The sequence below is a fragment of the Corapipo altera genome, unplaced genomic scaffold, assembly GCF_003945725.1.
Source record: "Corapipo altera isolate COAL_440 unplaced genomic scaffold, ASM394572v1 50, whole genome shotgun sequence".
NCBI classification, from domain to species: Eukaryota; Metazoa; Chordata; class Aves; order Passeriformes; family Pipridae; genus Corapipo; species Corapipo altera.
This window is the reverse complement of record NW_020884889.1, coordinates 12,779,326-12,801,841: the sequence shown is the minus strand read 5'-3', so window position 1 is coordinate 12,801,841 and position 22,516 is coordinate 12,779,326. Positions and strand designations below refer to the sequence as shown.

The following is a 22,516-nucleotide window of genomic DNA, read 5'->3' as shown; positions in this document are numbered from 1 at the left end:
CAGTCAGAGATCACAGCTCATCCCATCCAGGACTGACAGAGCAGGGGTCTCATAGTAAATATCCCAATCCAAACTTTTCTTGACAACAATTCCTCTGCTTCTCATGCTGGATTTTTGTACTTACCCTGGGAAGGTGCTTGTAGACGTGAACTCAGAAAATCAGACTTTCCCCAGTGATCACTCATTGGGGATTCAGGGGGTCACAAAGGCTGTGATTCTTTGCTTCATATTACAGCAGCTCTGCTGTGGGCCCAAATGAGTGCATAGAAGTCAGTGCAGCTTGTTTGCCTGGGGAAACCCTGTGAGCTTTTCTGGCCAACTTCAGCAGCATCTATTTTAGGGAGACTTTGCCAAGATCACTACATTAGGAAACCTTTTAAGCACAGACCAAGCTTAACAACTGTTTGCTGGCTTCTAATGAGATGAACTTCTCCTGTTCCAATCTCCAGCTTCCACATCAAATTCATCAGTAGAACTTGCAGGTTAGGGCATGTCCCTTGACATGTTTGTGTATTAGGTCATACAAAGGGGACTTTAGGTTACCTATAACTGACTGCAGGCTTGCCATGTGAATAGTCACATGAAACTCTGTGAGAGCTAGCAAAATGAACTATCCCCACATATCAGGCAAGGCTTATTCAACAGAAGAAATGTTACTGCCTGAGGCCTGTTGGTAGAAAACATTTCTGTTGTGAGCCTTCTAATAGGGGAATGCAATGATATGGAAAAGACAAGGATTTTGTCTCATAGGGCTTTCCTTCCTCAGGATTTAGTACTAAGTAGTGACTTGACCAAACAAAACCTAGGCCTCCACTGACCTTGTGAAGTACATAAGCTATTAAAATAAATAGTCATGCTCCATTCTTTCTATCACAGTATTTCTGGTGGGCAGTGTTTTCACTTCCCTAGGAGAAACTAGAAGTGTTTCCCTTAAACATCCCTTACACTGAGGTTCTTAAAATGGGAAGTTAAAAATGCAAATCTTATACACAGTCAAGACTTGAACACAGACTTCCTCTGATCACTGATCCTCTATTCACTGAGCTATTAGATAAAACAGACAGTACTTTTCCTCCCATTTTCTAAGAAAAGGTTGGCATAAATTTTTAACTCTGGAAGAAAGTTCAGAAATTTATTTTGTAGATTTTCACACCTCTGCAGCTCACATTAAAGGACCAGAATGTCAGAAACAGATGGAGCTCAAGACCATCATCTTTTCTTTAGAATGGCCAGTCTGGATGTAATTTATCAACTTGAGTCGTTTCTGTGGTGGATCCTCTTTCCCTGAAGCGTGGAAAGAGGCAGTGAATGCTCTTCATTCTGGGCTGGAGACTCAGCTACACAGCAAACCCTCTAACCTGCAGCCACTTACAAAAGTTACCCAACACATTCTAAGTCAAGTCTGCCTTTGCTAGTTCACTTTTGACAACACATTCTACAATTCTAGAAAATCTTAAAAGCTCAGGAAAAAAAAAGTCTTGTATGGTACAATACTTGGATATTTCAAACAGTGAAAGCTGTGAAGGATGCACATGTTGGAATGACAATAAGACAAATGGAAGCTTTCATTGGGAAGATGCAAACCAGAAGACAGATAGCTTGTTTTGCTTTAGGCAAAGCATGAATGCAAACATTTAAACTGGAGAAACTCCCCTTTCCTTCTGTGGCCCCTCTGAACCATTACATTAATTACTTGGAACTATTTACCTACTTCCCTTCGTTTAGGCCCCAGGTGCAGACACTCTGGGTACTGAAAATTATTTTCATTCTTTTCTCTGGAGTGAAAAAACAATATATGGAAATACTCATCTTTTCCTTTCTGAAACCCATGAAGGTGAAGAGATGACATCCTAATATATATATATTGTGCTGGCCTATTTTTTAATACCCCATAACAAAACAGGAGAGTGGTAGTGGGTGTCAGTAATGTTTCTTTTCTGAGGTACAGTGAAAATATTTGTTTAGTTTTGTTACACTAGCAGGGGCAGCTGGCAATGTTTGCACTTATGTATCTTCTAACACTTCACCGAAGAGATACCCCTAATCTTTGAAGAAAGACAAATATCTCATTTTGTGAATGTGCTGACCTGTTCTTGTGCAGTGGCTCTGACAGCCTTCCTTCATGATCAGTGCTAGCCTGTCTTTGAAATGAGTCTTTAAAGTCTGACCAGCCAGATCCAGCCATACACTTTTCCATATGTGAAGCTAGAGAGTTAATGGAAGCATTAAATGTTTAGAAAATAAACAATCAATCTATCACATTAGAAAATTTGAAAAAAAATAAAAATCACAGCAGAGGCTCAAAACCTAAACTTCTAAATTGGCAGCAAAGGGGATCAGTCTCAATATCTATCTATGATTCTTTTTGGCAAGATAACCATGTCTCAAAGCTCTTGCTTAGAGTTTCATTTCCAACTTCCCTCTGAGGGAAAAATGAATTAAGCTTTTTCTAGTGCTTGTACTGAGAGGTTCTTCTGCTCTTGATTACTTTGTAGTACAAACAAGAGACTGTGGAACACGGACTGTATAGATATCTTTAAATAAAGATTAACAAAATCTATGGCTACTTTCACAAAGTGTATTCAACTTCTCCCTCCCTAGTAAAGAATATCAGTCAATCCCAGGGTAGCCCAGGTCATCACGGGGTGGCTACCGAGTCTGGCTCCCCCTGTCGCAGCTGCCTGGCAGCAGGCCCACCCCGAGGAACAGCCAGCTGGCTCTGCTCTGTGTTTCAGCTTCCTCCAAGTTCTCATGCGGACCTGTGAAGCAGCTGAGTGTATTTTGCCCGATCTGCTTATTTGTTGTCAATCCACAGAGTTTCCCCATTGCCCTGACTGCTGATGGTGCAGTCAGTTTGCACTGCAGAGTTTTCAGCGTGGCCCCTCTGCTCTGTCATTTCTGCTGCTCTGCACTGCCTCTTCAAAAGATCAGATCTGTTTCACAGATTTTTGTGCTTGTTTTCGAGTCAGTTCAGCACTTCTCTGTTCTGATATGGCTTGTCCAGATGCACGAGTTTCTTTTCCCAATCTACCAGCTTTTGGCCCCAAGCAGACTCACTGTGAGAAAGACAAATCCTTCCTCTACTCTCTCTTCTACTCCAGCTGCACATCTGTGAAACTGTACAAACCATGAGGGTGAATCTTCATTTAGAAGATTTCCTTAGAGCACAGGTGCCCATGTTCATCATTCAGGATACATCGACCAAACTTCAGTGGGAAATACAATTCCCTCCTAGAACTGTGAGCAGTAACAGTGCAGACAAAAGCATCCTCTTCCATGTTCCTCCTCTGATGTCAGAAGGAGAGTATAAGTAGCATCTGCCATAAAAACAGAACTTTGAATTCTAAGGTGTAAATCTAAGGATTTTCAGAGGCGATTTTAGGACTAATTCACTGTTAAAAGTCAGAGAGTACCTTCAGAATAAAAAATTATTTTCTAGAACATCTGTGGTTTTTTTTGTCATGGTTTGAGATAGCCCCAAAATCCAATTCCCTAGCTCCATCCCCCCTCCCACATCTCAACCCAATGTGAGATGGGTTTTTCCAGACAAAACACACCAGACTCAAAGTGGGGGAAAGGGAATATATTACAATGACTGTACAGATAAATACTATAACACATTGTACACACGATCACAACTATCTCTACCATGACATATAGTATTTACAATGGATCAGATCTCCTCTCCCCTCCAAATAAAAGTCCAGGAGGGAAAGAAGGACAGATCCCTTCCAGTCCCAAGCAGGAGTCTCTTCTAAGGCAGCAGGTCTCCTCATCTCATGCATGCAGCAGTAACTGGATTGTTGTAGCTGGATCTCTGTTCAATACACACAAGGGGGTCTCCAAGCCCCTCGGTTCTCCTTCGGTCCAAGCGAAGGCCTCACCTGTGGACTGCCAGCAGGGACCAGACTCGCGTCACCACAGGTATATCAAGAAATGCAGGGGCATCTTCGTGAAAGTCCCTTCCTCAGGGGATTCAAATTCCCCTTTGCAGAGCTCCATGCTCTGTCTCAAGGCAGCGGGGGGGGGCGAAGCCCTCCTCCACATTCCTCTCCGTCCCGGTGCAGCTTCCCAGGACACTCTGAGCTTCTCAGCTCCTCTCTGCAAGTGCTGTAGCACTCCAAGGCTCTTTCAAGTAAGAGTCCATCATCTTCCTCCTTTCCAGGAGGTCTCAAAGGAGTTTTTGGGGTTCTGGTATCAGTTCTTACCCCCAGAACTCTGTAGCTCTGCTGCTAGCTTCTGCTGCTTCTCTGGTTCAGGTCTTATCAGTTGGCTTTTAGCCATAACCTCTGGACGCTGCCACCGCTTCTGCTCTGTCTCTGCTCACTCACGATGGAAAACACCCCCCAGCTCACAGCTACAGACACATAGTCCAGCTTAACACTGTTCCAAGTCTCTGTAGCCCCCAACTGGGGCTGGGGGGGGGCAGAGGCCCCCCCAGAGGGCTCCTGCCCTCTCCTCGTGGCTCCTACAACATGACCACTTCACCTACCACACCAACTACAACTCTTCTCTTCCGTTTGCTTGTGGTATGTTTACATTTCTGCAGGAGCGCCCGTTGGACAGAACTTCAAATCTTCCAGGGGTTTCCACCCCTTGGGGGTTACCACTTTCTTAGCCTCTGGGGGAAAACAAGGTTCAAACCACTACATTTTTAAATTAAAAAGATTATGTATACCCAAAGTATGTAGCAACTTGCTTTCTATTACCAACTAACAACCAAGTATTTTTCTGGAAAATAAAGTTCCTTGGCCTAGTAAACATAAGAACAAGATATTGTAATTCATTCAACTATGTAGTCATGTTTTTAATCCCATTAGATTAATATTCTGTTGCATTTAGTTACCTAGCTGAGAGAAGGAGATATTTGTCAGACAGTATTTTAATATCTGATCTTTTTTATTGAATGCTGTCTCCTTATTCAGTAGGACAGCACTGGAAACATTTGTAGTGATATTCATTGCTCCATGTAACCTCATGATCTTAGTTATTTGCAGCCTCAGCTCGTTAGCACAAGTTTTCCCAAATCTAGCATATTAAAGTCTCTTCAAATTGTTTTTAATCCCTCTTAGTGTCTGGACTTTTTCTGTGATTGCAGTGTCCTTTCTGAGAAGTGAATTTGAAGGAGGAAAAATGGTCCATTCCCAGACTTCAGTATCCAACAGAGATGAATTTAAGACCTCACCACAAGTTAGTGGTGACCTCTCTGAGCTGGGCTACTGCTAAGTGCAAGTCAGATCATTCCTCCAGCTTCAACACTCCTCTCAGATTTAAACAATGGCATTTACAGGCATAGAAAGAGATATTCAGCTATTGGAACAGCAATTTCTGTTCACTTCTGAAGAGAGAGTATCAAATTGGGTGCAGCTCTGCCTACTGGCCACATGCTTAAACAACCTCAGTGACACGAGCCATGGCCATCCTCACCTTCACATCCATACTGCCTCATAAAGGCACCCAGAAAGTTCATTCCAATGCCCTTCCAAACCAAGCAGTTAATAGAGCCATCTCATTCACTATGAATAAGTTTGTTTTCAGTTGTACCCCAATCCATCTGCTTTTATAGGTTCTTCACAACCTTCCCAAATGTCACTACAGCTTGTCAGGAACTTCTCCATGAGCATAGTCCATGTCAGCAGTTAGCACACTGACATTTGCTGGCAGCTAAATTTATTGACTGTAACCTAGACAGGTATCTGAGCTTGTGTCCAATTTAGTTGGACAGAATTACTCAGATACTTGAAGATGCTGATACTATTCCTGCAAAAGTACCTTCTTGAAATGGGGCCTCTGTCACCTGCAAGGATGAGCAGCTGCTGAGTTTGGGAAAAAAATAAAAATTAAAGAAATCCTCTGGTATGGAAATCTGTTTTACATTGCCCACTCAATGTCTAATACTTAACTAATTCTACTTATACTGCATTCACACATTCTGATACAAATACCTGTTAAATATGGTGTCTAAAAACTTACTCAGGATTAGTATGGAAGTCTAAAAAGTAAATATACCCAGGAAAGAGAATTAATTTTAAATTGTAATGTTGAGATTGAGAGTCAGTGATTACACCGTGCATGAAATCTATTTAATTCATGATTATTCCTGCTATTTCTGATTTTTGCTTCAAATGAAATGGAGCTGATTGTGAAGAATGTTACTGAATTCTTCTGTTTATTTAAAAAGGAAGTTGGAATTTTTGAAGGATGTTGAGTGCAATCACTGTCATAGTGTTTGAGGGTGGAGAGCTAAAGAGTCTGAGAGATCTTTCCCATAAATACAGTGTTCTTCAGGCACAAAGACTTGGGAAGGAAACAATTCCATCTAATTAGGAAAGTAATTTTAAGCAGAAAAAAGATGTAAAAGCTTAGGGACTGTTCTTGTCAGAGAGAGATGTTTCTGAGAAGAATTAGGGCAATAGAGGATTATTGTTTTGTTAAGCCTTTGATTGAGATCTCAGACTTTCATCAGTTCTGTAGCAATGCAAGCAAAGAGATCTAAGGCTCAAATGCATCTCCAGAAAAGAGATCTTGGAGAAAGAAATTAAAATAAAATAAAATTAAAAACAAAACAAACTAAAACCAAAAACAAAAAAACAACCCAGATTAGGATTTAGCTTTTGGGTATTTTTAACACCCAGTTTATAGCCAAGGGGAAGTTTTCCTGTCATCACCCTATTACTTTTAAAAATGAAGGGGAAAAAATATTGCTTTTGATTTCTCAAAACATAGTGTTAGTTATTTGAAAAATTCCAGACCAGAGCATGAAAGATTCTTTAGAGGAAAACTCTGAAGTTGTTGTTTCGAGGCTGCCCTGAGTATAGTCAAGATTAAAGCCCTTAATGAAGGCAAAGCTTACTTATCTGATCAGATTCTAGCATAATGGTCTAGCATGTGATATTATTTTGTAAAAGTTACATAACTTTTTGTTTAAGAGCATGCTTTACTTTCAGCAGCACAAACAACATTTTTAACCTGTTCAGATCCTTGAGAAATCCAAACAGATTTGAAGAAAAAAAAAATGGAATATTTGTTCACAAAAGAAAATCAAACCTTTCTGTGACTTGGTTAAGATGAAAGCAAGACAGGAAACTAATAAAAAGGATCAGAGAACTTGGAAATAAATGTTGACAGGCTTGTGCTCTGGCAGTCTAAAAATCACATACTACTAAGCATTAGCTTTCTGCTTAAGTGTTTGCCCACAAGATTGCCTTTCCCTAGGAGAGGCTAGAGATTACCCACAACTCCTTTGTGTTTGCAGCTTTTCTGTGAGTGTGTGTGGGTACATCCTACCATTTATCAGCCACAATCACTGAGGTCACAAGTCCCCAGCCTCATTAACAGACAGTGAGCCAATTGAAAAACAACCCTGCTCTCCCTTGGAGCATCTGGACATCTGGTGCAGGACTAGGATGCTTAATTTTGAAACAGTCAGATCTGGGAAGAAACTGGGCAGTTAGGCAAAAAAAATAGGTAATAAAACTTCAGATACACAGAGTCATAGAGTTTTCCTGTTTTGACAATAGAATTTGTGGATTACAGCTGAAAGCTTTTTAGGGTTTCTCACACACTGAGAAATAAAGTTTAAAAGTTACAATATTAAAAACTTAAGCGGAACGATGAAAAAAAGGAGCATAACCCTATTGCAGTGTGGAAGAGCTTCATGCAATCATTAACTGAATATTGCTGGCAGTCTCAGCACACCATGGTGTAGGAGCATTGTATCATCACAGTGTTTGTTACTGACAGAAAACAAAGACAGGAGAGAAAGGGTTACATGTCTGATATAATGCAACCTAATATGTCACATTAAAGAACTGTTTCAAAGTCCACAATACAGGCTTGTAGCAATTGCCATTGTCCAACTTACAGACATAGCCTGAGTGTGACTGGTGCTGTCTGCTGTTATGCCATCGATCTCACCTTCTGCATTGCCATGAAAATACAGTGCTAATTCCTGCAGCTCAGACTGCTTTCTGCTAAAACATTTACTTGGTTAAACTTCTCACTAATCTGTTCATCCATTGGCACAGGGAAACTGCTATTGTATCCTGAGAAAATTGCCATTATGTACAGCCTTTCCCAGACAAGGAACCACTTGCTGTACTTTCATTCATCTTTAAACAGAAAACAGTCACTAAAAATTTTATAATTGAATGCAGATTTCGAGAGTTTTGTTCAAAATGGTCCTCCAGAGAACACAGTGAAAACAGTATCTCCTAGGGCAGCAGTGGAGAAGCTTTCATCAGCATTGAGAATGCAAATATTCATTGCTTCTGTAGCCAAGGAAATGATTGGTATTTTGTGGCACCATATATTTAATCAAAGTAAAATTAGCATTACTTTTCTTTATTGTTTCTTTTCCCTCTCAATATGTCACATTCCCTGCTGAATATTAGATTTATTCTGGTTAACCAGAAAACAGTAAAATTATCCAGCTTGGAATACAACTTCATTGCCAAAGAAAAGGACACTGCTCTACTGCACCGTGACATGGTCTCTTACTGATGTAAATAATAATAGAATGGATGGCAGCACTTTTCTGTCATCTTAATGCTACAAGTTCAAACTTCTGCATGAGGAAAAGGCCAAAAGAATGTTTAAACACTACTACTTAAACTAACTTTCCTTTCTGGGTCAAATAAACGAGCTAATTGATTTTTTGTTATGTTCTTAACTAACAAGGTGGAACGAGGCTTTGTAAAGCTCTTCCTACCATATTTATACAATGAAAGAATAATCCCCAACAAGGAAGTGTTTCTGCTGCTGAAAGAAGAGAGGGGAAAAAAACCCAAACCAACACTGAAGTAGAATAAATGCAACTTATCTTCCCCAGCTGTACAGAGCACAGGGATGGAAAGAGGGTGCCACATTCACTTACTTCCTTCCACAGCAGACTAAGAAGCAGAGGAGCTGATTTTGTTGTCCAGCTCCAGAAACAGATGTGGTTTGAATTTCTGTGCACTTGGGGCTGAGTGCACACACAGCCTGAGGCCTGTGTATGTGTACCCTGCTGAGTTCCACATGCTCAGACCTGATGGAGAAGGCCTACCTGTAGCTTTTGCAATCACCCACAGCCTGTAAGCTGCTCAAGCACAGCTCCAGAGCCAGGGTTATGCTTTGTCACCAGGAGAAGGGCTGTGATAATGCTTGATTAGTCCAAATCCCCGAGAAGCAGCAAGACAGCTGGGACTACTAAACCTGGCATCACTGGTTTGTAGTGATCAAGTTGTGCACTGGAGGAGGGAGACACCTGGAAGCCATTTCCTGCTTGTGAACTGTTCTCCCTCCCCCTTCCTCTCAAAGATAAGTGTATGCCATGTGGCTTTTGGCCACAGGGAGGTTTTTTGGATGTGTAACGTCAGGAAGGTTTGCTTTAAAGGCACAAATCCAGGTCTTTCTTTACATATAAAACTTCAAAAGACTATTTTTCCCCCCTCTGATGCTTCCCCCTCCCATCCTCTTCTGACTTCAAATTTTTCCAACTCTGAAAAAGTCTTTGCAATTTCATCTTGAAACTGTCAACTGCACTTTAACAGACTGGAGACTGCAGAGCACTGACCTGAGTTTTTCCAGTGCCAAAGCCACTGATTGTTACTTTCTAACCATCCCTCACTAAACATACAGCAGGTTAAGATCTCCACACATGCACACACCCCCTTGAGTACTCGAAGTTTCCTTGGCTTTGCAAAGTAAGCACATATTTTGTCCATGAGAATGCCTTTGAGCAGTATCTCTTTTGTCAGTTAGGTTTCTCTGGTGCACTGTAATTCTTGACAGGAGACATCTCCAAACTTCTATTTTTTTTTTTCCTGCCTCTGGAAACATTTCATTTGACAGAATGGTCTCTCTGTTTTAGCTATTGAGAAAGGTGTTGGTCCCCTCAAAATCAATAGGAGCCACCAAATTCTAAGGCACCAGTATTTTTCACCTCGTGCCTTTAAAACCACTTTAGACTAGAAGCACACAATGTTTTGCCAGTTCAAAAGTATTCCAGCCTTTTCTTGATATTTTCTGTGGAACTGTTGGTACTCCTGTACTTCTGACACAACTTTATAAACTACTTCCAAAAAATTAATTTTCTTTCTGCTAAAAGAAATCCTAGTTTTACTAACTGAAATCTAGAAGTTTTTGAAAACAAATTCAAAAAAAGAGGTTTTCAAATGTTAAGAGGCCAATAAAAATGAATTTGTAAAGTCTCACACAAAATGTCACTCGTAAATACTCTTCAAGGTTTTGAGAAAACGACTTCTTACCTAAAGACAGTTGTTTTAATGTACAATTCATTAGTATTTCATTACTATACTCCTGCAGTAGTTGTAAGATTAAGCAAAAGTCCAAACACCAGGCAATTTCCCAGCGGCCAGGCAGGTCCAACATGAAGGCAGGCAGGCAGTCTGCAGGTCAGGGGCAGCCCAGGAATCAGGCAGAGCTGAGATAGAGCTGGGAGATCAGCCCAGCTCATGGTCTGACCAGCAGAGTGATGGCCAAGCACAGGCAACACCTAAGACCTGGCTCAGGCAGGGACTGAAACCCCAGGGCTGAGCTTAAATGAAGCCCCGTGTCCCATGGGCAGGGGTGTGGGGAGAGGCCCCAGGTGAGGCTGGTCAGGGCCATTAAACCTCATTGGTGCACTCAGGCCCCTGAAATAAGTCACTGGAACATCCAGAGTCCTATTTTCATGCATAAGCAAGAAAAGAGGAGAATTATGATTGTGGTTTGACCTGTGCTGCATTTTCTGACCCCCGAGTGCCTGATTGCTCAACTATGGTATTACAGTAATGCTGTGTCTACTCATAGTTTATATAAACACAGAGCATGTTAAACAACTGACTTATGATGTGATACTTTTGTTTCCACTGAATTCTAGACCATCTGTGTACTAAAAAATCTCAAGACTTGGAAAGAAGATCTAATCTATTCAGTTTTTTCACTAAGTAGTTACAGATACTACTGGAGTATTCTGTATGTACTTTGACGTTTATATTTCAGTCCTTTTCTCATTGCAATTAAGCATCTGTTGGATCCCAAGGCTTGGTTGATTTTGAAATGTATTTGCTTATCTTAAACCTTTAAAATTCTCTATTTATGTGGTGTTCAAATTATGAAAATTAGTGCAAGCTTTTTTTCTGAAGACTTAGAGTTGCTATAGCAGAGTTTCAGGTTGCCTGATTTCTGAGAAACAGTTTGGTCCGTGTCTACTGACAAGCAATGTTTTCTTTTCCATCTTTCCTAGCTGAGGTAATACATATTGCTCTCTCACACTCTGGGACACAGAGCACTGCAAGATACAACTTTAACAGGCAGTCTGTGCTTCTTGGAATAACTCCTGAGTGCAGTTTTAAGTGTCCAGTTGGCAAACAGTGTACCCCACAATAGAATTAAAAAATACATGATTCTCCTGTCGGCAGAGAGAAGACTCAAAGCATATCAGCTTCTACCAAGTTCTCACTGGGTAAATTCTGGCAGAAAGGATCCATTTCAGTGCCTCACACAAAGGGGTTGGATCCCAGCAGGCTGTTGGAGTAGTTCCTGCAGTACAGTCATTTGCTTCCTTAGCTCTGGCTGACCAGGACTAGAAGCAAAAGAGTAACAGGCAGTGATCCAGGTGACAAGAGGGAATAGGGAAGAAGTTGAGGTACCTATGCTGGGTCAACCCAAAAGCCCATCTAGCTCAGTATCCTGATGTGAACAGAGGTCAAGGGTGGGTCCCTTACAAGAGGGAAACAAATGCTTTTCAGCTTTTCCTTGCAGGAGCCGTGTCCTCCACACCTCTTGTTTAGAGAACCACAGTGGGCAAGACAACTGCATAAAAGCTAATAATTGGTGTTTAATGTAAGATAAAAGGGATCCAGATCTTGCTGATATAAACAAACAGTGTTGTTGGCTTCAGTGCCTGTTGTGTCTGGTGAGATTATTGCCCAAAAATTTTACAAAGAAAGAATAGCCTGAATGAAGACATTACTCAGTAGCTGTATCAGACTTCATAATCTGTCCATATTTTATGTCTTCTAGATCATAGCACTGCTCTGTTTCTAGTCTGACACTTTGTTTTGATTTTAATAACCTAATATGAATTAAAATAGCAGGTGCATAGCAACACCTCTTTAGAATGAGTGTTTGATGCTAATAAGCATGTTTAGCCAAGATGTTGCTGAGCCATGGCTTTCATCTCAGCCTGTACAATACATATATGATTTTTAAAAAATTAACCTCTTAGCTACTGGTTTAAGGATTGTGAAAAACATGTATAAAATATCAACACAAAAATTATCAGTCAGTGAAGTGATGGGAGATCATTAGGAAAACAGGAAAGGTTCTATGTGGTCAGATGACTAACATCACTATACTCTGTATTTTTGCAAATAATGCTGCCAACATTGGAAAAGCTGGATGTGGTCTGATAAGAGACTGATGCATGCAAAAGGAACCAAACACTACAGAGAAGGATTCTTGCTCAACATAAAAATGAAACACAAAAATGTGTGCACAGACACAAGCAAACTGTAGTTGCATCTAGTGGAAAATTGAGGGCTCATTGAATGAAAGGGTTAAGGAAGGGATTACAAGAATGAACTACAGGCAGCCAGTGGATTCAATTCCCCTAGATTGTTGGGAGAAGGAAAAAGCTGCATATCTTTGTCTCTTGTAATTGCTTTGTTCATTACCCTTCTAAATCCCCAAAACAAACAACAAACAAGCCAAGCCCTCCCTTCATACGACCTGGTCCTGCTATTACAAAGGTTCCACTTGTTAAAACCACTCTTGTCTATTTTGGGGCTTTTTAACCTTTTATCCTCTTACCAGGTTGAAGGTCAACAGAACTCACAAAGAAAATATTGTAATTTGTTTTGCTAGTAAACTAGGACTTTACTGGAGGCACAAACTGTATCAGATTGAGATAGTGCGGACTTCATATTTGACCTGGGTCCAATCTAGAATTCTGAAAACACAACTAGGTTGGACTCGATAATCTCAAAGCTCTTTTCCAACTTAAATGATTATATGATTCTATTATGGGTTCTGCTACAACAGGATCAATGTATCATTTAATTTCTCTTCCAGCTTCTGGGGCAAACCCTATACACTCCATCATTATCTTAATCAAACAGCACATAAGATAAATTCCCTGCATCACTGAAGTTTCCAATCTCTCCATGATTTCAGTACTTGAACAACATTTTGTATCTCTCATTCTGAATCATCAAACTCTGCACCTTCTGATAGGAAACACCAGCAAAATGGCAGAAATTAAAGAGAAATCCAACACACACGGCAGCATAAGAGGGATTTCTGAAAGCTGCTTATTAAATTCTGGTAAAAATATTGTTGGTCTTGGATATGGCTTTGTGTTAAAGGTATAATTGCATTAATTCTTAGCAAGGAAACAGAATTTCTTAGCTGAACACTTCCCCCAGCATCTTGATTTATTCTCAGTTTGGACAAAGCTGTTAATAGGCTGAGTTCTGTGACTCTGGTAGGTCTGGAAGCACTGCATGCATATTTTCCATGGGTAAACCTATGCATTTGGAGCCAGTGAGCCTAAACTGTGCAGCATAATTAGAGGAATGAGCCTCAGGTTGCTTTGTCAAAACATTCTTTAATTGCTGGATTTTAGGATTATTGGATTAGAAGATTAGATGGGATGCCTGGAAATCTTAAATTGGAGCATCCACTAAAGTAAGGCTTCTCATGAATCTGATTTACAATGCATCTATAAACCTCTCAGTTTGTATAAATTGCTGTAGCAATTGTCCAAATATATTTTTATGGTAGGAAAATATGGACATATTAACTATGTTTTTTCTGACCTCCCTTCCTTTCTAACACACATTAAGGAACCTGGTAACTTTTCTCCATGAAAATCATTTGCCAGCTCTGATGTAGCCAGGGGGGATAGAGTGCTCTGAGCTTGGTCTCTGGATCACTGAGCTTCCTTGCCCATAGGATGCTGAAGGAATCCTGATACCAGCCAGACATGGCATTCACCCTGCAGTGGGTGACTATTACTGAATTACATCATGAGCAGTAAGCACAGCTGCATTTTTTGTGGCATTCTTATGAGACTGACTCTGTTGTCAAAGCATTTTGCTCAGTGTCTCTGAGTCACAAGAACAAGGTGCACTACAGGTCCTCCTCCTTTTTCCTCAGTGCAGTACCAAGTGCAGAGACTTCACAAGTGGCACACAGGAAGTTATTCCATCATCCCTCACGTGAGCTTATCTCACTTCTAGGGCACACTTAGTACTTCACTCCTGAAAGTGTCTGTGAGAAAGACTTCTCCAGCTGCTGGTGCTCTCCCTGCTTGGCCCAATGTGTCACATACCTCACAAGAAAGACTGTCTATATATTGTATATCTGTGTGTGTGTGTGTATGAGTAGAGGAATAATGGCACAAGGATAAACAGGTCACCAAACAGGGAGGGAAATTCAGGCCAAGGCTCAAATCCCTCTAAAGAAAAATGCTATGAAGTTGGTCATGTCAGTATTGAGCAGAATTGTCTGGTAAATTCTTCTGGAGGTTCTGAACCCACACGTTTGGAGCCCATATGTTTCAAGTGGGACAATTGATATAACAGTGCCATGTTGCTTTTTCCCCGAGATGGTTTTGTAATTATTAGGAAGATGGCTTGTAATTCGTTTACCAAAGGGTTTTGAAAGTTATTATTAATAGTCTGTCATCAAGTTTTGTGAAGCAAACAGGACTTCTGTTCACAAGCAATATGGGGACAGCTGTGCTGGCCATATTCTCAAGATAGGAACAGAGTAGTCATCCACGCTTCAAAGCACCATATTCCTATATCACTTAGTACTTGCACTGCTGAAATGACAGTATCCAAAATAAAAGCCAAAGCCCTGAAGTGTCCCAGTATGATGAAGATGATGACTGCCTGAACAGAAGGATCAATATGGGAAGGTGTAAATCACATTCTTATTTTCTGGGGTAAAAGAACAAAATATTTTGGTACAATTTTGGTATCTTCTAAAGTCAACTGGTATTTTTATCACTGATTTCAGCTGTGCTTTTTGGGTCTGGCAGTCTTGTCAGGATTTAAAATACCTGAATAAGTATAGTTATATCTAGTCAGAGCTTTCATATTTTCAAATTGAAACTGTAGGAATAAAAAAGGTAACAGTTTATCACTTCATTCATTGGTAACAGAGCTCTGTGAAAAATAAGTGCTTTCACTAAATTCCCACTATTTCAAAAATTTCTGTCTGAGGTAGCACAGAGCTCTCCAACTTCCCTTAAACCAGTGATCTGTGTTTCTGTTTAACCCAGGGACTGATAAAAATGGTTATACAATTGGGTAGCATAAAATAAGGAAATAAATAGCTCAACAGATGTTCAGTGGGATACATTTTTTTTCTCTACTGTGGGTGGCTGCTCACTACTGTCGAACTAAAAAGAAAGTACCTGCAGGAGCCCTTTGCCTGCCTAAACTGAGAAGGCAGCCTGGCTAAGTCTTGCCAAGAGTCAGAAGCAAGGGAGTGTCAGTGACAGGAAAGGGAGCTCAGAGCAGGGCAGGCCTTCACCAGCGTGGCCTCTCAGCTCACCAGTAGGGAGTGCAGGTCCTGTTTGCCCACATTCTACCCCAGTGGAACTGTGCTGTCTTCGAAGAATATTCTGCACATGCACCAGTTGGAGTCTGAGCCTGTGTTTAACCACATATCCTCCTGAAGCACTTATTTCTGTGAGACACTGCAGCAAAACTCCTCTACAAAAAGCTAGAGCACATGGCCTGAAAACAGGGACAGAACTGGACATGAATCACTTCCCACCCTCGTGCTCACCCTGTGCTCTTAAATGTAACTATAAACTGGAGCCCTGGAAATCTCTGGCCTCTTCTGAATTGCTCTCATGGGTAAAATTATCCCCAAAGAATGTGACACCAACCACACACAATTTGGGGGTCGCTAGAATTGCTGCTAACTTTGTGTCAATCAACCCCTTTTTGTGTGTCACTGGCTCTAAAAAGCCAGTTGGCTTTTTTGGCTTCTTTACCTCTTCAAAGACATGCAAGATTTATTTATAAAGGGTTTTATACTTATCAGAGATTCACAGAAAGAGAGAAAAGAGTAGAAGGTTATAGTAAGTGTGTGAATCCTACCATTTGTATTACCGAAATATTTTTGTAATCAAAAATATCCTTGCCAGAAACAGTTTCAGGTTTCTTTGGTATTTAGAAATCCTTTGCTAAACAAAGTAAAAATGAATGATAAACAAAATTGAGTTTCCTTTGAGCCTGATGTTCTTGCAGCTGCACTCCACTTTTAAGAGTAACCTATTAGCAATTAATTTAGAATGACACTGGCAAGCAGTTCCCAGACTTTAATTAATATCTTTTTGACAAGCTCATAATCTTTCTAGTTAATAAAGTCTCCCTTAAATTAGTTTAACTCTGATTTCACTTACCATTGTAAGCAATCAGCATCAAATCTAGGGTACTTAACAGTACTTTCTCATTTCAAATGCCTTTAGACAGAGAATTTATAGTTACATTTTAAGGAGTAGAAAGAGTATTTGATGAAGGTCACCCTCAATCCACTGGCAGAGCTGGAGAGAAAATCTAGGTGCCTGATGCCCTTCTGTTGTGTGATTGATTAAGCAGTGGGGCTGTCTCCTCTCTTAGCATCTTGCAAGGAAAGGATTAAATTCTGATTCCAAGTTACATAATTGATCCTTTTCCTTTATGTCAATATCAAGATCTTTGAAAGTTATAGTACAATGCTGTAGCTGTAATATAGGGAGTCACTGTCTGTAAAAGTTACTTAGATAATAAGTATCAGTACAGGACAACTTAGGGGGCAATTTCTCATTTAAATTTAATGCTCTTAATATATTTGTCTGCTTCTGAAAACTTTGCCCTTAGAATTCTGTGTCAGTTTTGCCCACATGTCTCAAATGCAGACCCAATCTACATGAGGGTGTTTTGCAGCCATGCTACCCTGTGCTGTGTGATAGGAGACAACACTGTGAATTAGAAAAGATGCTGAGATTGAATCTCCTTTTTCCTCTTGGTAAGTCAACAACTTTTATATAAATGTTCTGAAATGTGCTATATATATATGCCTGTTACACATGTGTATTATGAGGGAAAAAATTTTAGCTGTAATGAGGTAATTTTTGATACGTAAGATCACATCAATCTTTCTTTCTACTTTGCCTACAAAACAAACTAAGAGGTGCACAAGTTACTGTCAGGCTTTGGGTCTGAGAGGTTTTTTTCAAGATTTAGAAAACTCCAATTTCCAAGCTGTAAAGTTTTAATCTGACTACATCTACAAAGAGAGGAGATCTTTTCATTTTAAAGGTAAGCAATGTTTTGTATCTAACAGACAACTGTAAGAAATATTTGTGTAAGCATTGGATGACTCTACTGTAACATGCTGCCAAGGGAGACTGAAGGTAATCGTTTTTGAAGGTAACTTTTGCCAAGTGGGGATATAACACTTTTTTTAATTTGCTGTTTCACAGGGATGGCTGGTTTTAATTTTTATTTTTCATGTAAGATGAAGCTTGATGTGAAAATGAGGTATGAAAAAAACAATATTTGCATATTAGTCTCCTTCATCTTAAATAAATGTAAAAACCTAATTTAAAAATCTGTCTCATTAACAAGGACTAAGATAATCAAGGTGACTGAGAAAGATCATTATGTTCTGCAACTTGATTGGGATCCCAAGACCAGGAGACATCTCACCACCTCTAGAAGTTGTGAGTGCTCCAAAAGTATTTGCCTAAAACATATAAAACTGAAAATAACATGTCCCAAACACCCTTTAGAACAGTTTTAGCAGCAATAGGCACCACCTTGGAATACTGACTTTGTACAAAGGAGTTGTTTTAGGTTGCTTCTTTGTTCTTTGGTTTTTTTCCTCTTAACACTGGGGGGGAAAAAAAGAGATGAAAGAGATAGCTAGCAAGGAAAAGTGCAAAAAAATGTTTTCAATCAGTAGTTTGTTCCTCAGCTGAAGTTCCACAGTTTTTCCCTAAGAGCCTGCTGCCTGTGACAGCATCAGCAGCCTGGAGGCCTTATTGCTGTGACAATTCCTACAGTTCTGTGGCAGAGATAATTCCATTCCACAAGTCACAAATCAGAAAATGGTTTCCTACAATAAAACACCAAATGAAACCCAACATGCTCTTCCTCCTTTCTCATGCGTGTCAACTGTAAAAAGTTTCTTTGGCCGGAATGTGGCTCTGATTACATTTCTCTATCCCAAAATAAACACGGTGCAAAAGAAAAGGGTACAGGGAGGAGGGGAAAGCCTGTCAATGGGCCACCCTCAGGAAACCTCACAAGATCTACTGTCTGTCTCTGCAAGCCAGGGAAGAGCTGAGGAAGTGATCCCAACTTGGTGGTCTTATTCTTAATTAAAACAAATGAGGCTCTTTCAGCTGCTGCAGATAAATATTTGATGAAAAGGAACAGGGACAGATGTTGAAAAACTGTAGTAAATAAAGAATAAGACCAGAAGAACAAACAGTATTTTATATTTTAAAAAAAAAATCATTATACAGATTTCTATGAAATGTCTAATTTTACAAAGATCATTCCAAAAGAGGGAAGACTAATTCTTCATATTTGCTTTGTGGAAGTAGAATGAAAATACAAATGCATATAGATAAAGAAAAATTTTTAAGTCAACTTGTTGCACATTATGTGGTTAAACAAAAGGGTGAGTTTTTGGGCCATTGATGACACAGAAGACTTGAAAGTCATCTGTACACTTCCATGAGTTTATGTTAATTTTTGAGTGACTAATAGAGTTTTGCTCCAAAATATATGTTAAGGATGCACAGTGAGAAACTGCCCAACAAAATCCAGTAGCAACATCCCTGTTGCAATAATCTGTTGTAATATTTGTAAGCCACAGCCTTTCTGAATGGTTAATTTTATCAGGTGAATGTGATGCCACTCAACCTTTTCCTGTGTCACAATTGTATTTACAAGTACACTTGGATGTAACTTCAAACTTCACAGTGCTCACAGTGGGGATTTACACGAGATGAGCTCCATTTTAGTTACTCTGTGCCTTGAGAGCACTGGGTCCAGATTAGTTTATCTTTTAGCAAAATCATTGATAGCATTCTATGAAAAAAATGATCTAATGGAATTGACTTCAAAGTAGGCCATAAAAGAAAGCTGAGTCATGAAATCAAGGAAAAATCTCAGTATTTGGCTCTTTCAAGATTAACATCTTCACTGTTAGTGTTATATTGGCATTACCTGCTGGTTTAAAGTCTGATTTTGCCATTCCTGGATAAAATGGATGTTTCCACTGAGTCCAATGGAATTGCACATCTGAGTGTGAAAGAACTGGTTTTATAAGTAGGCTTTACAAAACTGCTGAGTGAGTGTGAACCACAGGAGTGTCAATGGAAATATTTCATGTTTAAAAATAGCATGGTGATTTGGGTCATCAGAAGCTGGATAAATTGGTATAATCCAAATTCTGAAAAAAAAAAATGTTAAAGTTATGAGTGAATGGAGTCCTGGAATATAGACTTAACTCTGAAGATATATGAGAAGAAAAAGTTGATTGACTGCAATGCATAAAAGGGTCTACATGGGGATAGTGTAGAGTCAGAGAGTCCAGCAATGGGCACAGGTGACAGCAGAGCAACATGCAGTGACAGCAAATAAAAGTGAACAGGTTCAGATGAGAGATGAGGAACAAATTCTAAACACTGAGGAAAAGTAACCTTGGACTGCAACAAACTTTCTGTAATTGGAGGTAATGAAATCGGCCTAGAATTCTAATGACTAGGTGTGGGTTAAATTGAGAGGTATGGTCCTCTGTGAAAACTGCAGGAGGCACTTTGTAGCTTGCAGAAAGCCAAAATATATTATCCTAATTGTATCTTCTGGACACAGCACCTGCGAATTTGTGGTGTTCAGCATAACATTGTATCCCAAGCCTCTAGAGGTTTTCTGAAGCTGACACAAAACTCCTGATCCGTGGGTCACACAGAACACCTGCCCTTTCCACTGCAAAATTCAGGCAAAACCGGGTAGTCCCAAGTGCACTTGATAGTCTCAAGTGCAAAACAATGAGACAGGTAGCTTTTAATTTGAGGATCAAACATAACTCAATAGCAACCTTGCTTGGCACCAATTTACTTGTGATCTGACAGAACCAATCTGAACCCAACAAGCTCCCGGAGATAACAGTTTGTCAATTTTCCATTTCAAAGGCAGCATGATAACTGAGAGCTTCCAGATATATCACAGGGAAATCAAACTTTCAGCACACAGCAAACTTTCTGATAAAGGCCTAAGCCTAATTCCATTGAAGTCAATGACAAACCCCAGCAGATTTCAATAGAGGCTGAGTGAGGCTCAAGGTGAGAAACAGCTCACCTAAGAACAGTTATAATCAACTCAATCCCCAGTTAGGACAGAAAAAATGTGAGAGGATTTTTTTTTTAATGAGCATTGCCCCCAGTTGAGAATTCCCAAAGAGTGAGTTACAGGGATGTGTGACACTGAGCACTTCAAGGGACCTCTGCAGAAGCTGATAGGATTTGGCAAGGTCAGCATGTCCCCAGTTAGTGTGGCATTGCCATGCCCAGCTGAGAACGTCCATAGAACCTGACAGCAGTTACCCTCTTTATTTAGCCTCAAGCAATCTCCAGGCTGTCAACACAAGCTGCAGCCAAATGTTGTACTGGAGCATAAACAGTGAGAGTGTGGCTCATGAAGCAATAAATAAAAGGAGTAGGCAGAGGGGGGCAACAACTTTGCCCCTGTTTTCTGAGCAAGTATAAGGACTACAAAATGTACAGGGCCACATCCATGGCCTGCCCAGTGCAAGACAAGAGAGAGACAGGGAACTGATACACATGCTGCCAATGAAGCCTGGCTGCAGCTGGAATGTGATTCAGTCTTGGATCAACAACGAGTGACTACTCTGGATTCACATGCTCCAGTTGGAAATAAACACCTAAAATACCTGTACACCAGTTCTCTGCTACTGAAGCTGTGTCCAAGCAGCATTGGCCTTTACACAGGCAGAGACTGAGCAGCTTCTCTAAGGAACTTCCCTTCTGTTTTTCAGAGTGCAAAGAAAATGGGTAGGACACATGTTTGGTGTTCCTAATCATGAGTGACATATTTTATAGAGATCTACTTCTGTAAAGACTTCTGTGATGGGTGAAACAGAAGCAAAGAAGGAAAAAACAAGTTTTCTCCAATTTTTTGTTTAAGAAATGTAAGAAAGCCCCAGAATAATGTTCATTTTTTCATCTCCTTTACAAAGTGAAGTAGACAAAAAGGAAAGGACCAAGATTATGCTACACAGTCAGAACTTCTGAATACAACTTAAACTCAGAACTTCTGAATACAACCCCAGTGCCTGAGCTACATGTTCTTTTTCTTCTCTGTATTCCCCCACAGTCTTAGACCATGTGGCCACTGTTGGTGAAATGAAAAACAGGTGCAGATCCATGAACAGATGGGAGACCAGCCCTGGCTGATCTCTGGAGGATAATACAACGTTGTTTTCCAGCAAAGAGGATTCCAAAGAACCACAGAGGCAGCACCCCTTCCCTAAAACTGAAGCTGCTCTGCCTCACACTGAATGTTATCTCCACCAGCCCAGCAAGAGGGAGTTTTGAGGAGTGGTCTGTTGTCTGTCAGCAAAGGACACTGCCTTACTGACCTCTCAGACTTGCAATATTGGCATCCCTGATTTTCAGGCCTGCCTATAAAGATTGTAGAAGACTAATTGCAATTCCATTCTTTGCAGTAACTGCAGCCAATGTTTTTAAGTTGCTGAAACAAGAAATTTCTTCCCTTGAGTAGACAACTTTGGAATGTCTAACCCTCAAAAAATGCTAGTAGTCATATGCAGCATCTTTCTCTGGGAAAATCACTAGTGATAGGGGACAAATCATCCAGGTAAGATGAATGATATATTTGTTCTGGATCCATAAGGACAGATCTACTTTTGATTTCCACTTCATGGGGAGCTGATGGCTTAGTCCACAATAAGTGCTTAAACAAAGAGCTTGGGCTGCTTTCTTACTGGGGGAGTGGTGGTAGATAACTAACAGGGCAATTGCCTGGTCCTGAGCAGAGGAGGGAGTGTTGGGATGCAGAGTACTTCCTGCCTTGTGTGACCCACAGTTACCATCCCTGCGTGGCACAAGGCACATTTTGCCTCCACGTGTCACCTGTCACAGCAGCCAGGAGTATTAAAGCATGGCACCCCTCAGTTCCACAGAGCACAACCCAGGGGGGAGCACATGTGGGAAGACAGGGTGTGTTTCATGGGATCACAGAATAGTTTGGATGGGATGGGACCTTTAAAGGCTGCCTGGTCCAACCCCCCTGCAGTGAGCAGAGACATCTTAATCTAGACAAGGTTGCTCAGTACCCCATCCAACCTGACCTTGAATATTTCTAGAGATGGAGCATCTCTCACCTCTCTGGGCAACCTGTTCCAGTGTTTCACCACCCTCAGCATAGAAAAATTCTTCCTTGTGTCTAGTCTGAATATACCCTATTTTAGT

At 40.5% G+C, this 22,516-nt stretch overlaps 1 long non-coding RNA gene across 1 annotated transcript in view; it reads left to right on the top strand.

The window, feature by feature from the left end:
• Window positions 1-17,309, top strand: part of LOC113947666 — a 29,947-nt gene extending 12,638 nt beyond the window's left edge. The window contains exons 3-4 of the long non-coding RNA XR_003527831.1: window positions 16,907-17,016; window positions 17,235-17,309. This is a non-coding gene — a long non-coding RNA (uncharacterized LOC113947666). The remainder of the gene's footprint in view (window positions 1-16,906; window positions 17,017-17,234) is intronic.
• Window positions 17,310-22,516: the final 5,207 nt, after the last annotated feature.